The sequence below is a fragment of the Mus pahari genome, chromosome 23 (genome assembly GCF_900095145.1).
Source record: "Mus pahari chromosome 23, PAHARI_EIJ_v1.1, whole genome shotgun sequence".
In the NCBI taxonomy this organism is placed as follows: Eukaryota; Metazoa; Chordata; class Mammalia; order Rodentia; family Muridae; genus Mus; species Mus pahari.
The window spans coordinates 38,475,768-38,491,133 of NC_034612.1; the positions used below are offsets into that span (position 1 = coordinate 38,475,768).

Below are 15,366 nucleotides of genomic sequence, written 5' to 3' on the forward strand. Positions count from 1 at the left end.
CCATCTCAGAAAACTATTTCCTCGGAATGTGGCCAGAGGGTCTTGTTAGAGGTGACAAATTTGTGAGAGGTGACACATGGAGGGCCAGTCAAGTTCTCAGCTGAGGTGGGTAGTTACTAGGAAAACCCAGCTGCCACTTGACCCTTTCTGACAACAAGGAGCAAATCTAGCAAAAACTTAAACATCCTGTAACACTAACTGGGAAAGCTGAACCACCCACACCTGCATGGTCTGCACCCAAGAACCAAGCATGGGATGTGTGTGCAGCGAAGAACAAAACAGATCCCATGCTGAGAGGCCAGGGCAGGATCACAAGAGAAATTAAAATCAATTTATGGCCGCACCCCCCTGCCAGAGCATTACCGTTCACCTCAGAGACATGATCCCTTTAGACATCTCTTACCGATTACATAAACATTCAGTAAGTATTTGTTGAACAGTATTTTAGGATCTATAAGCAGTGAACAACAGTGTTTATTTATATTGCTATCGAGAGCCTCGGGCCTCTCAAATGCTAATGAGCTCATGTCCCAACCACTGGGATCCACTCCCACCCGGACCCTAAAATCTAATTTCAGCAATCTTTTTCTTTTTCTGTGCAATATATCCAGATTTTTTTTTCACCTTTAACGTTAAACATTTTGCCTAATATCAAATATTCTTGGAAAATACCATTTCTAGTGGCTAAGTAATATTCTAACTTGAAGCTATCGTAATTTATCAGTAGACATTTTCAGGAACATGCCAGAGACACAGTCCAATATATTAGTAGACCTGGACCCAGGATTCTAAGGAAAAGGGGAAATGGAGTCTTACCAACTTTAGAGACGCACAACGAGCCCTTCCACAGTGACAGTCACACAGGCAGGATGGCACCCAGGTCTAATTTGTGAATCTACCTTTATAAGCCCCACTCCCTCTTTGATCGAAGGGAACATTGTCCACACAGAACAATACGTTTTGGTTGCAACTTCCCTTCTTTTCAGGAAAGGAAATGTTTGCGCTTCAAAGGGTTTCTTTGAAGAGTGGCCCTCTGGTGCTGGCCCGGCCAGGTTAGAGTTACCCAGCTCAGCAGGGCACCCCAACTCTGGGCGGCTGCCCACTAGAGTCACTGTCAAGGCCAGCTCCTTCAAGGAGAGGGTCTGGGGCTGGAGAAGAACAAACAAACACATGGAAAAATACTAGAAGCTTTTGATCATGACCTCCAGAGGTCGATTCAAATACAGCTGTGGGCTTACATCTGGGGAAACTGAGGTACAAACAAACTTCAGACAATGGAGAAGAAGAAGAAGAGGAGGAGGAGGAGGAGGAAGAAGAAGCATTCCAGAATCCTTCTAGGCCAGGACACTGGGATGCTCACCCAGCACAAATTAACAGTAAGACGCAAACTTTCACTCAGGATGCCCAACTGTTTTGAAATCGGCCTTTGGAACTTCGGTTTAGAGCTGTGTCTATTACTGCTTGGGGGATGGGGGGGGAGGGCATCTAAAAGATGCAAGGGGGTCACCCAAAGGCAACTCTAAATGCTGTACGAAAGAGCCAAGATATATAACCAGCAAAAGGCCAAGGCCATGGCCCCCAGCCAAGCGGCGTGCGGCATCCTTAACTCTTGCCAGCTCTAGAAAGCAAGGGCTTCAGTGATGGCTCTGAAGAGAGAGAGGGCTCACAACACCACAGGTCTCAGATGCGTTCTAGACACTCATTAGACATCTCTGTCCGCCCCCCCTCCCCCCCCCCGCCCCACGGATACATACGGATGACACATGCCCCATCAAAGGTGGTTAAGGTTGCCCACACAGGTGGGCAGCCGCCCAAGGGGTGGGCGAAGTCATAAAAGATAGCCTGAAGACGGCCACACGCGACTTCTGTGTGTGAGGATGCTGGGAAACAGGTCTGGGTGGTCAGGTGAGCCAGGGCTGAAGAGCTCCCAGAGTTCCCTTCTTACAAGCCTTCCTCTTGGTGTGAGTGCCAAGGCATTGCACGGGAATTGCTACCTGGCTCACTTGACGGCAGAGGAACATTCGTACTCAGAGAAACATGTTTTAAAGGGGCCTAGAGGTAGTGCATTCAATAGGAGCCTTTACTCTGAGCTCTCCAGAAGGGTTTTAGACAGTTCTAGGGGATGCTGTGTGGAAAATCCAGAGCTGCATGTGGTCTCTGGGCTAGGCCATAACAGGTCTGCGGTGATGCCATCCTGATTTGGATATTACACCATGGGGCTGAGGTGTGACTCCTTAACAGGGCGCTGGCCTAGCCTGCCTGAGACCCTCAGCTCAACCCCAGAAAAAGAAAGAAAGAAAGAAAAAAGAGTCAAAAATCAAACAAACCTGAAACAAAGATAGCAAGACAAGGATGCAGAAGAGGCCATATTTGTTGTGGGAACTACATTTGAATAATGAGAAGTAAATGTACATGTGGGCACCTCAGAGGGCTGAGCACAGATGCAGGAAAGGAGAAGTCAGGGAAACCCAACCCACTGGAGGACTAAGCAAAGACAACCTAGGCACTCCCCAACATTACAACATTAAATTCCAAGTGTTCCTCCAAAAAAAAAAAACCTGAAAGAAAAATGGAGCAAAGTGGGGGTGGCATCTTTCTGACTCCCCCGAAGAGTACTCCTTCCCAGAAGCCCCAAGGGCACCCAGTTTCCCTGGCTCCATCCCTCCCAGGAAGGACATGCATGCTGTGACCCCAAGAGTTGCTCGGAGGGTGAAGAAGGTTTCTGCAGGCCCTGGCCACCAGCTCCTGTTCCAGGCTTTCTGGGGGCATCAAAGGCCTCAAAGGAAGGGGACACTTCCCATGTCACCACATGATAGAAAGCAGCAAAGGAAGGGCCAGGAGCAGGGGTGGGGTCAGGAGCACAGCTGTCACTGGCCTGTGTTCCCACGGGACCCCCCGCAGAGACACGATGTGGGACAGAGCACATATGCACCCCTGGGTCTGGGGCAGGCGTCCATCCAGACACTGGTGACATGAACGAATGCTCAGCTACTGATCTAGGAAGCTTGGGGCCCAGTCTCTGCCACTCATGTCAACTCTAGGGCCCCCAGCCCCTGCATAAGCTGCCTCAGAAACCCTAGCTCCAGCTGTGCCAGGAAGACTACAGTCCCAGGCTGGAGAGCAACTGGAGCAGGTCAAGGCAGGAAGTGTGTGGCCCCCTGAACACTAGTCCATGTACTTCAAAACAGAAGGTCCTGGGCTGGAGAGAGGGCTCAGCAGTTAAGGGCACTGTCTGCTCGTCTGGAGGTCCTGAGTTCAATTCCCAGCAACCACATGGTGGCTCACAACCATCTGTAATGGGATCCGGTACCCATACATGCAGACAGAACACTGTATACATAATAAATAAATAAATAAATAAATAAATAAATAAATCTTTAAAAAAGAAAAGAGAAAATGAAAAACAAGCAAAAAACAGAAGGTCCCATAAGGAGATCACAGTGGCGCACATCTTTAATCCCAGCACCTGGGAGGCAGAGGCAGGAGGGGGCTCTTGAGTTCAGGGGCCAGCCTGGTCTACAAAGTTCCAGGACAGCCAGGACTACAAAGAAACCTTGTCTTGAAAAAAAGAGTCTCCATCTTTACCCAGCCCAGGAACGCTAACACCCATGCACCTTCTGCATTTGCAGTTGTTACTCTGGAGCTAGCAAATGGCCTGGGTTCGAATCTCCCTTCCGGCACTTAACACTTACAGCCTCCTAGCACGCTCAAGGGTAACCTGCACCCACTTCTCTCAGTCAGAATCCAGCAGACCTAGCGGACAGAAAGATATTCTAAAGACATCTGTATCTCTCAAACTATCAGACCGTTAAAACAAATGAACCCTAAAGAAAAAGGAAATTCTCCAGGAATCTAACACCGTGAGAAGGAAAAGGAGCAGCCAAAGGGAGAACTTGTCTCCTGAGAAAGAGATTTCATGGAGATGTAACAGCCTCTCAGACGCCTTACCCCATGAGACTGAAGCCCAGGCAAGGGTCGGTCAGTGGTGGGCGGGGCCACACCGGCTCGGGCCGGGCCACACCTCTTGGAGGCGGGGCCACACCTGGTCGGGGGCGGAGTCACACCTCTTGGAGGCGGGGCCACACCTGTTTGGGACTGCTTCCATGAGCATAATCTCACTTCAGGACTCCCAAGGAGAACTTAACAGGCTTCTCTGAATATCTTTTGTCCCTCTTCCCAGAACGGCCCTATTGAATAAATCTTTTTCTGCTTCTCTTTGGGCTCTTTTAATTGGCTTATTGAGGGTTGGTAGCCAGACAGCCCTGGTTTGGGACTATGACCCCCAAGTTCGTATGCGAGTATTAGCCACACTCAGCCATCAGCCGCTCTTTCCCTCCTACTGATGGATGGAGGTCCTACTGAGCTTGGTGACAGAGCTCCGGTGACAGGTCCTACTGGCAGACAGAGACAATGCAGAGGGAGACACTTGCAGCCAATTGTGGCAGATCAACTAAAGCTACCCCGAGGGAGGGGACTGTCAGCATAGTGAGTGAAGGACGACAGCACTCTGCCACCTTCCTGTCTCATGGCTCCCCCGAACCCAGGACACATATCCTTCCCTCTCTTACTGCACATAGAGAAAGCATCACTACCACGGAAGGAATTACGTGAGGAGACCAACAGAGGCAGCCCTGAGTTCTCGGCACTTCTCTCCAACTAAGACCTCCTCCAAGGAGATTTAGCATTAAGACAATAATGCTGGGGCTGGAGAGATGGCTCAGCGGTTAAGAGCACTGAATGCTCTTCCAGAGGTCCTGAGCTCAATCCCCACGATGGCTCACAACCAGATAGCTACACTGTACTCATATACACAAACAAATACTTCTTTTTTTTAAAAAAAAAAATCTATATATGAAAAAAAAAAAAAAAAGCAATGATGCCCATCTTCTCTCTACCCCACGCCTTCCCAACAGAAAACACAAAGGAGCTTTCCCAGAGATCCTGGGAACGGACAAGTCCAAGACTGGATCCTGAGGCCTAAGGGAACCTGAAGCCTGTACCCAGGGCTGCAGCTGGGTCCAGAGTCACAAGGAAAGCCCTGGTGGTCCATGCCAAAAGGCTATCATCCCCCTGCAATGCTCGCCAAGCCAGGACCACATGGCATGGAGAACTTGCTAGCTCGTGCCTCCAGGGCCCACATGCCTCCCCACAGACCTAATACAGGCAGTCTCAAGGAAGTGAAGTAAATCAAACAGCGAAGCATGGTGTGTGCCAGACTCTGTGTGAAGAGGACACAGACCGGGCCATCATCCCACCTAGACCACCCCTCTCCAGGAAGAAGGAGTTCAAAAGGACAGCTAAAAATGTCAGTCGTGGGGCTCAGCGGTTAAGAGCACTGACTGCTCTTCCGAAGATCCTGAGTTCAAATCCCAGCCACCACAATCCATCATGAGACCTGATGTCCTCTTCTGGGATGTCTGAAGACAGCTACAGTGTACTCACATAGAACAATAAATAAATAAATAAATAAATAAATCTTTGGGCCGGAGAGAGTGGGGTAGAGCAAGCTACAGTGTACTTACATATAATAAATAAATTAAAAAAAAAAAAAAGACTGCTAAAAAAAAAAAATGTTAGTCGTAGGGCCGAGCTTCTGTAGTCCTAGCTACTAGGGAGGCTAAGGCCTCGAGTCCTGCTTGAGTCCAGGAGTTCAGAGAGCAGCCGCAGAGTAACGGTTTGCATGAGAATGTCCCCCATAGGCTCGTGTTCTTGAACACCTGGTCCCCAGATGGTGGCACTGTTTGGGGAACTTTGAGGGGTGACCTTACTGAAGGAAGTGTATCACTGGAGACTTGGGCTTTGAGGTTCCAAAGCCTCCTACCATTCCCATTGCACAGTCTACCACCACCGGACCCGTGCTTACGGTAAAACTGGTGAGCCTGCAGCATTGAACACCAGCTGCTATGCTACCTTGCTTTCCTACCTGGATGGACTCATCCCTCTGGAACCCGTAAGCTCACGTAAGCCTTTCCTGCTATTCGTCCCGTTGGTCCGGGTGTTTTATTTATCATAGCAACAGCACAGTAACTAATACAGTGGGCAACTTACTGAGATCCTATCTCAAAAACCAACAAACAAGTTACAGGCAGCCAATTATTATGAATGAACTATGGATTGTACCTTAGAAGAGGCATCAGTCTAACAAAAGCCCACTCTGGGATTCGGCCCTTTCTCTGGGAAAGGGTAGGGCATTTACTTTGATCCCATCCTCCCCCCACCCCCCAGTTCAGAAACTGGGTCTTGGCCTCAGATCAGCCATATCTCAAGAGGTCTTGTGGGACTGGAGAGACGGCTCAGCAGTTAAGAGCACTCACTGTCAGCTCCTCCAGAGGACCCAGGTTTGACCCTCAGCACCCTCATGACCGGCTCATAACCAGCTGTAACTCCAGTTCCAAGGGATCTGATGACCTCTTCTTACCTGGCATACATGATAAACAGACATACATTCAGGCAAAAGCAATTGTACCGCACTGGCTGGTTTTGTGTATCAACTTGACACAAGCTGGAGTTATCACAGAGAAAGGAGCTTCAGCTGAGGAAATGCCTCCATGAGATCCAGCTGGAAGGTATTTTCTCTTAGTGATCAAGGTGGGAGGTCACCTTGTGGGTGGTGCCATCTCTGGGCTGGTAGTCTTGGGTTCTATAAGAAAGCAAGCCAGTAAGGAACATGGCCTCTGCATCAGCTCCTGCTTCCTGACCTGCTTGAGTTCCAGTCCTGACTTCCTTTGGTGATGAACAACAATGTGAATGTGTAAGCCGAATAAACCCTTTCTTCCCCAACTTGCTTCTTGGTCCTGATGTTTTGCACAGAAATAGAAACCCTAAGACAGCAACCATACACATCAAATAAAATTAACTTAAAGTAAAACTAAGAGGCCATGCCCAAAGTTGTTACTGCTAATGGCTCTATGATGCAGAACTTGGGTCAGCTCCTACACACAGAAGACAACATCTGGTTCTCCTTAAGGTCAAGAACCTCAACTAGCTTTGACGGCTAATTTTGCCTGTCAACACCTAGGAAGAAGAGCAGAAATGGAATTGCCTCCATCAAGAATGTCCTGTGGGGGCTGGTGAGATGGCTCAGTGGGTAAGAGCACCCGACTGTTCTTCCAAAGGTCCGGAGTTCAAATCCCAGCAACCACATGGTGGCTCATAACCATCCGTAACAAGATCCAACGCTCTCTTCTGGAGTGTCTGAAGATAGCTACAGTGTACTTACATATAATAAATAAATAAATCTTAAAAAAAAAAAAAAATGTCCTGTGGCCATATCTGCAAGACCCTTTATTGCCTGCTAATTGATGTGGGAGGGCGCAGCCCACCATGGGCGGTGCCATCCCTATGCAGATAGGCCTAGTTGTATAAGAAAGATACTGAGCAAGCCTTGGAGAGCAGCAAACCAGAAAGCAGTCCCTCCTATGGTTTCTGCCTCAATCTCTCAAGCTTGGGCCTTGAGTTCCTGCCATGACGTGATTTTCCCTGAAATAGATCTTTTCCTCCCTGGGTTGCTTTTGGGTCATGGTGTTTAACAGAGTGACAGAGAAGCAAACTAAAAAAAAAGGCACTGTAAGGAAAATAGGGAAAGGTAAGGAAATGAACCCACCCCTGCCAGAAGGAAAGGAGGGGAAATGTTATTAGGAAAAAGAGAGACAATGCCCAAAGGTACAGCCTGCTATGAGATAGGACAGTCCCTCATTCCAAGATAAACCTTCAACGCACAACCCTTAAAGGTATTCCTTCTCTGAGTTTGATTTCCGTTTGATATTAGAAGGAAGAAAGATTTAGGAATTTAGACTTGGAATTGACAGTGTTAATTTGCTGAAGAAACCCTATGGGACTCGGCCTTCCTAACCTGAAGTGTATAAAGTTCAGGAGCCTGGGGTGGGGTTGGAGGATAGGGAACAGGGGTGGGGGGGTGGGGGTGGGGGTGGGGGTGGGGAAGGGGCTGTTCCTAGCTCCCTTCTGGAAGGGTACAGCCTTTCCTTCATCATAGCCTGCATTAAGCTCATGGTAGGACCACACAATGAACTATCTGCAGGCTCCCGCACTGTGCATGACAGCCACCAGAGAGGAAGAGCCCAAAGCAACCTCTGAGTTGTGACAGAAGTAACCCTTCCGAATTCTCTCTGGGAGGGTGGAAGCCTTCCCCATACAGATCCATAAGCATCATCCCTTAGCCATTGCTGCAAGGAGACATGCTCAGTCAGCAGTCTACGAATCATTTCCCCAGTCTGCGCCCATCCTGGCAGATCGCAGGGGCAAACATTCTATACTGCCCTTGAGGAACTGTGGCTCGCTCCGAACTACTTCGGATGCAACCGTTCTCAAGGCTGCTTTGAGCTTGGTGGGGGATATGGAGTGTTACAAAGGAACAGAAGAAGCCAGGGGGTGTTACAAGGCTGAAAACCTGCCACCAAAGATGCTGGGTGATGGTGCTGCACGCCTTTAATCCCAGCACTCGGGAGGCAGAAGCAGGCAGATCTCAAGTTTGAGACCAGTCTGGTCTACAGAGTGAGTTCCAGGACAGCAAGGGCTACACAGAGAAACCCTGTCTGGGGGGAGGGAGGGGCATTGTTCTAGAAGGAGGAAGCCTACACCTTGACCTGGTGTATTAGTCGGGGTTCTCTAGAGTCACACGACTTATGGAATGTCTCCATATATTAAGGGACATTATTGGAATGACTTACCGTCTGCAGTCCAACTAACCCAGCAATGGGCAGCTGTGACTAAAAAATCCAAGAGTCTAGAAGTTGCTCAGACTCACGAGGCTGGGTGTGTCAGCTAGTGTTCTGTCTAAGCTGGAATCCTGAAGAAGTAGGTTCCAACAGATGCGCTGGCAAGTAAGCGCAAGCAGGCAAAGAAGAGTGAGTCTTCCTTCTTCCAATGTCCTTATGCAGGCCTCCAGCAGAAGGTGTGGGCCAGATTAAAGGTGTGCACCACCATGTTTGAACATAAACTTGACTTGAAAGTTGCTCTGAACCCAGGCTGGCCTTGAACTCAGAGATCTGCTCGCCTCTGTCTCCTGAGATTAAAAGTGAGCACCACCTTGCTTGGGTCTAAGCTTTTCATGACCACTATGCCTCGAAACCCTCTAAGGATCTAAAGTGTGCGTTACTCCATGTCAAGTTCCAGGTCAGAAGCCCGTCTCTTCCAGACTCAAGATCTGGATCCCAGGTGTGCCCTCCATTTCTGGGTTGTAGGTCATTCCAGATGTAGTCAAGTTGACAACCAGAACTAGCCACCACACCTGGGATCTCATGCTGCCGGCTCAAGGTCCAGAGAACTCTAAGGCATTAGGATTCTAAGTTCAGAGGGTCCCCAACCCATGGGGCAATCTCAACACCAGACTAACACCTGGAGGAGAAAGTGACCCAAGATGGGTGATGAGCAACAGACAAAGCTAGAAGAGACCCCAGCTTTGGGTTGGCCTGAACAAACCCCAGAACAGGTAGCTTCAATGGCCCCAAGAAAGTCCATCACTACGAGCCTGTCCTTTGGTGGTGAAGGTATCCAAAAAGTTACTTAGAGAAATTCTCAGTAGATAAGAACACTTATGGAAGACATGACGTTGGTTTCCAGCCCCCACATGGGGGCTCACAGCTACCTGTAACTCCATTTCCAAGGGATCAGACACCCTCTTCTGGTCTCTGGGGGCAATGAACATATATGGTGCACATACAGAGAAAGAGGCATACATACATACACACAAACACATATGTAAAAATTTTAAATAAACATGAAGCCAGGCATGGTGGTGCACACCTTGAATCCCAGTACCTGGGAGGCAGAGGCAGGCTGATCTCTGAATTCCAGGCAAGCTTGGCCTAGATAGTGAGTCCCAGGCAGGGCAGCTAAGAGTTAAACACTGAGATCATGTCTCTAAATAAACAAATAAATCTTTGAAAGGTTATTTGCAGTGACAGACACGTATGTACATATAACCCCAGCATTCTGGAGGCTGTGCCAGCAGGGTCTCATGTTTGGTCTATACAGCAAGACTTTAAATGAATGAATGAATGAATGAATGAGTGAGTGAGAATATACTAGACATTTTATTTTGTGACTGCCAAATCTTTTTCTCCCAGGACTGGAAAGATGGCTCAGCATTTAAGAGAGACTACTGTTCCTCCGGAGGCCCCAAGTTCACAAGCAGCACCCATATCAGAAGTCAACAACTGCTTGTAACCCAAGCTCCAAGGGATTCAACACTCTCTGGCTTCTAGGGGTACCCACATGGTACACACGTGACAAATATCCACACAGACACATACACATAAATAGAAGTAAACCTTTAGACTAAATATAAATGAATCGCGTGAGTGTCCCTCTTCCATCCAACAGGCTTTTTGACCAGCCTACCCATTTCCCTCAGTACAGCATCTTGCTCTCTCCTCACACAGAAACCCTAGCCAATCTTACTGGATCAATGGTGAAAATGTATCCAGGCAGTGGGTCAGGGGAGACAGAGTCGCTAGCATATGCTTAGCATGTTAGAGGCCCTGGTATTAATCCCAAGCACACACACGCCTCTCAAATGCCCACTCCCTATGTCCCCAGCTCCAGCCCACCCCCAAGCAGCCAACTATGAAGAAAACACTAGGGCAGTGGTTCCCCAACCTTTTGGGGAGCGAACGACCCTTTCACAGGGGTCCCATATCAGATATCCTGCATGTCAGATATTTACATTACGATTCATAACAGTGGCAAAATTACAGTTGTGAAGTAGTAAAAAAAATAATAGTTTTATGGTTGGCGGTCACCACAGCATGAGGAACTGTATTAAAGGGTTGCAGCATTAGGAAGGTTGAGAACCACCGCTCTAAGGTCTGATCTACGGGTCCTGCCTGTTGTGATGACTAAGAACCAGGTGAGATACCAAGGCACTTCAGGAGATGCCTGTAGGTAACACGGCCCAGATACCCAGACAGCACCAGGTTACCGGGTACTTCTTCCCCTAACCACGTCTTCCTTCTTCATACTCCTCCCTAGGATTAGCAAATACCTCTAGCTCTGGAGAAAGGCGTAATTCCCTGAGCATAATGCAACCATGTATGTAGTTACTTATTTTTGCCCGGTCTAATGAAAAGAACACAGACTTAAACAGCAGTAAACGCATTTAATTACACCCAAAAACCGTGACCTGGGACCTGTGAAAAAGATAACCCAGCCTGCCAGGCGCCCACTGTGCAAACCTGCAGCCTGCAGCGGAGTGTGCAGGGGGACCCTGGATACTGCACACGCCTGTGATCCCAGCATTTAAGGAGGTAGAGGGAGGCAAAAGGACCAAGGTCATCTTTTGTCAAGTAGCAAGTTTGAGGCCAATCTGGCCTACGGGAAGGGGGGGGGGGTTGTGGGGGGCGGGGGGGGGGGGGGAGAAACTGATCTACCAAATATAATAATGACCATGTGTCTTAGAAGAGAAATCCCGAAGGGAACCAACTTGTCTTCATACCTTAAAAAAAAAAAAATCTAAAACCTGTAATTAAGGGCCAAGAAAGAGCCCCAGGGCTGAGAGATTCTGTCTGCCCCAGCCACTAGGATATCTCTTACTTCTACTTAACTAGTTCCTTTTGTTTATTCACCCCCACCCTCCCTCACATATCCTCTAAATTTCACCCTTAAGTAAAACATGATCTCAAAACCCTAAACTTTTCAGAGCTGTTTCAATTCATGGGGTCACTTTCCCCTCTAAATGTCTATTCTGATCCCGTGACTCAAGCCCTTTTGTTTTGGTGGCAGAAGGGTGTGCTCGAGTCAAAATAATAATTTCCATTGAGATCAACTAAAAATACCAGGGGGATGACTGTGTCGCGGTTTCCTATTATCTCAACCACACACGAAGGGCAAGAAGTGTTAGAAAAATCCCAATTACCAGCTGGCCCCCGTCACAGCTAAGATAGTCAACCCAAAGATAATGCAGAAGATAACGTTCTGGGTTCTAGTGAAAGTTTACTCACCTTTCGAAGAAATACACCTATGGTTGAAACCCTGTCCTCCTGCACGTGAGAGTATAACTGTGGGTGCTGGGAAATGTAGTTTTTTAGTTTGTTTTGTTTTCCTGACAGCACATGTCTGCCTATCCCAGCACATGTCTGGCTATCTTAACACACAAGTCCACACAGCAGTGGGCTGGCGTGAGCGACACTGGGCTGCTCTGCGGACACCCTTGGCTGGTGACCTGATCGTGCCCAGGAAGTCTTCCACTAGACAGAGAGAAACACACGGAGCACAGGTTGTCTACGGAGCCGGAAGAACTTCCTCCCACTCCACACCATCTGGAAGAACAGTCTGTGCAGGCCGAATCGGGTCACAAGGAAAACCCACCCAAGAGGGAGACCCTCCAAAGGGACCTCTGGAGACTATGAGGCGACCCGGAGGACGGGAATCTCAGGTCTCCGGTCATAGGGGACCTGCCTGCTAGACCTGACAGAGTCCATCCTGCGCGCGGCTCGGCTGACGACACTGCCCGGGACCGCGTGGCGGGGCGGGGTGCCGCGCACCGCGCCATGTAAGGGAAGGTCTCCCAGACTGCGGTGATTCCGGATGCCACCCGGAGCAGCCAGAGTAGACGAGTCCCCGCGCCCACGTGGAGCCTACACACGGCCACGCGTGGCGGGCGTCACCCGGGTCGCCCGTGTTCACTCCCTCCCGCTGTTGCATCATGCACCACGCTGCGCCTGCAGAGGACCAAGATGGACTCGGAAGAGGCGACCGGAACACTGGTGCCCGCCCCACGCACCCATCCCCCGGAGATGGAGAGGATAAGAAGAACCCTCGCCTTGCCTGAGCCGCCACCCGAGGCCACACACACAGACACACGCGCACACCGCGATGGCCCAGGCTTTTAGAGCTTCCTGGGCAATCACTAGGATCGCGTACTCACGGAGGAGGCGGCAAGATGCTGAGCTGTGTGGAGACCGCGGGTAGAAAGCCGCTCACACCTGCTCGCCGAAGGGGATGGCGCACGCGGGCGGAATCCGAGCCGGTTTCATCAGCCGCGCGCCGCCCTCCGCGGGCCCCACGGCCACGGCCAGTGCTGCGCGTCAGCTTCCCAGGCACCAATGACAGCGCCGCGCGGCCGCGCCCCTGTGGGCGGGGACACCCGAGACAGGGCTTCCCCGCCGGTTTGGGCGCCTCCCGCGCGCGCCCTTGGTCCTCCGCAGCCGCAACTGAGCTTGGGTCAGAGCTGATGACACAGGATGAGCGGTGCGAGCCCCCTCCTGGGGAGCCACGGACAGCTGACAACCAGGTTTCTTGCTCCAAACTGGATGTAAGACACACTTTAAAGAGGTTGGGTTTTTTGTTTTTTGTTTTTTTTTTTTAGGACTTAGTTGTAAATCTTCTTTTGACGTTGGACTACTTTACGGCTGTGCCCTAGCTAACGCCTTAGCCTCCGCCTTGGTCAGGAAGGGCCCCAGAACCTACAAGCCTCCCTCTGATACAAGATATTTCCCCCATATGGCCAATGGGACAGCTCAGGCAGTTCACACCCGAGGGACTCTCCCCAAGTTTAGTACCCCAAATCTAGTCTTCAGTTCCTGGGTTCCTTCCGATCTCTACTCCAAAGTCAAGAACTACAATCTATAGGGCTGAGGGATGGCTCAACAGTTAACACTGACAACTCTTTCAGAGGACCCAGTTCTGACTCCCCACATGGGGGCTCACAACTAATCTGTAAGTCTTGAATGCGATGCACAGACATACACAGGTAAACCACCAATATGCATAAGATAAAAGTTTTTTTTTTATAAAGAATTACATCAAAGCCGGGCAGTGGTGGCTCCATGCCTTTAATCCCAGTACTCAGGAGGCAGAGGCAGGCAGATTTCTGAGTTTGAGGCCATCCTGGTCTACAAAGTGAGTTCCAGGACAGCCAGGGCTACACAGAGAAACCCTGTCTCAAATAAACAAAAAACAAAACAAAAAGATGAGCAACCTGGATCAACCAGATGTTAGGCAGCTTTTTTTCTAATGTCCCTTCTCTATGCAGACAGTAACCTCTTGCTTTCTTCAACTCTTTCCTTTCTAGAAGACCAACTTCTGCCTTCCAGCTTTTGTTTTGCTTTGTTTTCTCAAGACAGGATCTCACTATGCAGCCCTGGCTGTCCTGGAATTTACTCATTATGGACCAGGCTGGCCTCGAACTCAGAGATCCATCTGCTTTTGCCTCCCCCAGTGCTGGGGTTAATGTGCACCACCAAGCCTGGCTACAGTTAAGATCTTTAAACCACAGTTTTGTTATTTGACAATTTGTGTGTGTGTGTGGTGTTGCACCCATGTCACATGTCAGTGTTCAGACATGCAGAGGCCAAAGCATGATGATACCAAGTATATTCTTCTATCACTGTCTGCTTTATTGACGTAAAGCAGGATCTCTCAATGAACCCCCAAACTCATCATTTTTTGGTGAGGCTGCCTGGTCAATGGATGCTTGGAATCTGTTCGTTTCTGCCTCCCAGTTTGGAGGTTAAAGGCACATGCAGCCATTCATAGTTTGTAAAGTGGGTGTGGGATTCAAACGGGTCCTCATGCGATGCACTGTTACCCACTGAACCATCTCCCCAGCCCCTGTGATTTTGATTGAAAGACAACCCTTTGAACTGGGCAGTGCTGGTACATCCCTTTAATTCCAACACTCAGATTTCTGAGTTCGAGGCCAGCCTGGTTTATGGAGAGATTCCCAGGCTAGCCATGCCTACACAGAGAAATCCTGTCTCAGGAAAAGGGACAAACCTTTAATGTTTGAAGTACAATTGTGGGTTTGTTAAATGTGTAGGTGTGTATCAGCCTGCATGGCTTTAGGAGCACCATGTGTGTGCCAGAGACCAGGGAGGCTAGAAAAGGGCATCAGCTAGAGTTACAGGTGACTGTGAGCCACCATGTGGGTGCTGGAGAATGAACCCAGGAAGAAGAACCAGTCCTCTTAACCACCGAGCCATCTCTCCAGGCCCTGTTTTGTTTTGTTTTGTTTTGTTTTCAAACTGGCTTTTGGTTTCCAAACCTTAAAGATCTTCCACATGGAGAGCCAATCTAGATTTCATCTTGCCTAGGAGATTTTTTAGCACAGTTTTCAGTTCAGTGATCTCATTAAGCAGCTGGCCTGCAGAATTGACAAGAGGAATCCCTCAGTCAGGGCCCATGAAAAGTATTCCGTGCCTTGAATGAAAATGGCCCTCCTAGGGAGGGACACTATTAGAAGCTGCGGCCTGGTGGAATAGGTGTGGCCTTGTTGGAGAAAGTGTGTCACTGGGGGGTGGGCTTTGAGGTTTCAGACACTCAAGCCAGGCCCAGTCTCTCTCGCTCTCTCTCTCTCTCTCTCTCTCTCTCTCTCTCTCTCTCTCTCATTCTCTCCCTCCTTCTCTCCCT

General features: G+C 49.4%; 1 protein-coding gene across 2 annotated transcripts in view; it reads right to left on the reverse strand.

Moving 5' to 3' along the window:
• Positions 1 to 12,994, reverse strand: part of Slc7a1 (solute carrier family 7 member 1) — an 84,931-nt gene extending 71,937 nt beyond the window's left edge. Inside the window, exon 1 of one of the 2 annotated variants that reach the window (XM_021186649.2) lies at positions 12,884 to 12,994. The gene's annotated coding sequence lies outside the window, so the exon portion shown is untranslated. Of the gene's footprint in view, positions 1 to 816; positions 857 to 12,883 lie in introns of those variants that run through there. The other variant, XM_029533773.1, reaches the window with a different exon arrangement.
• Positions 12,995 to 15,366: the final 2,372 nt, after the last annotated feature.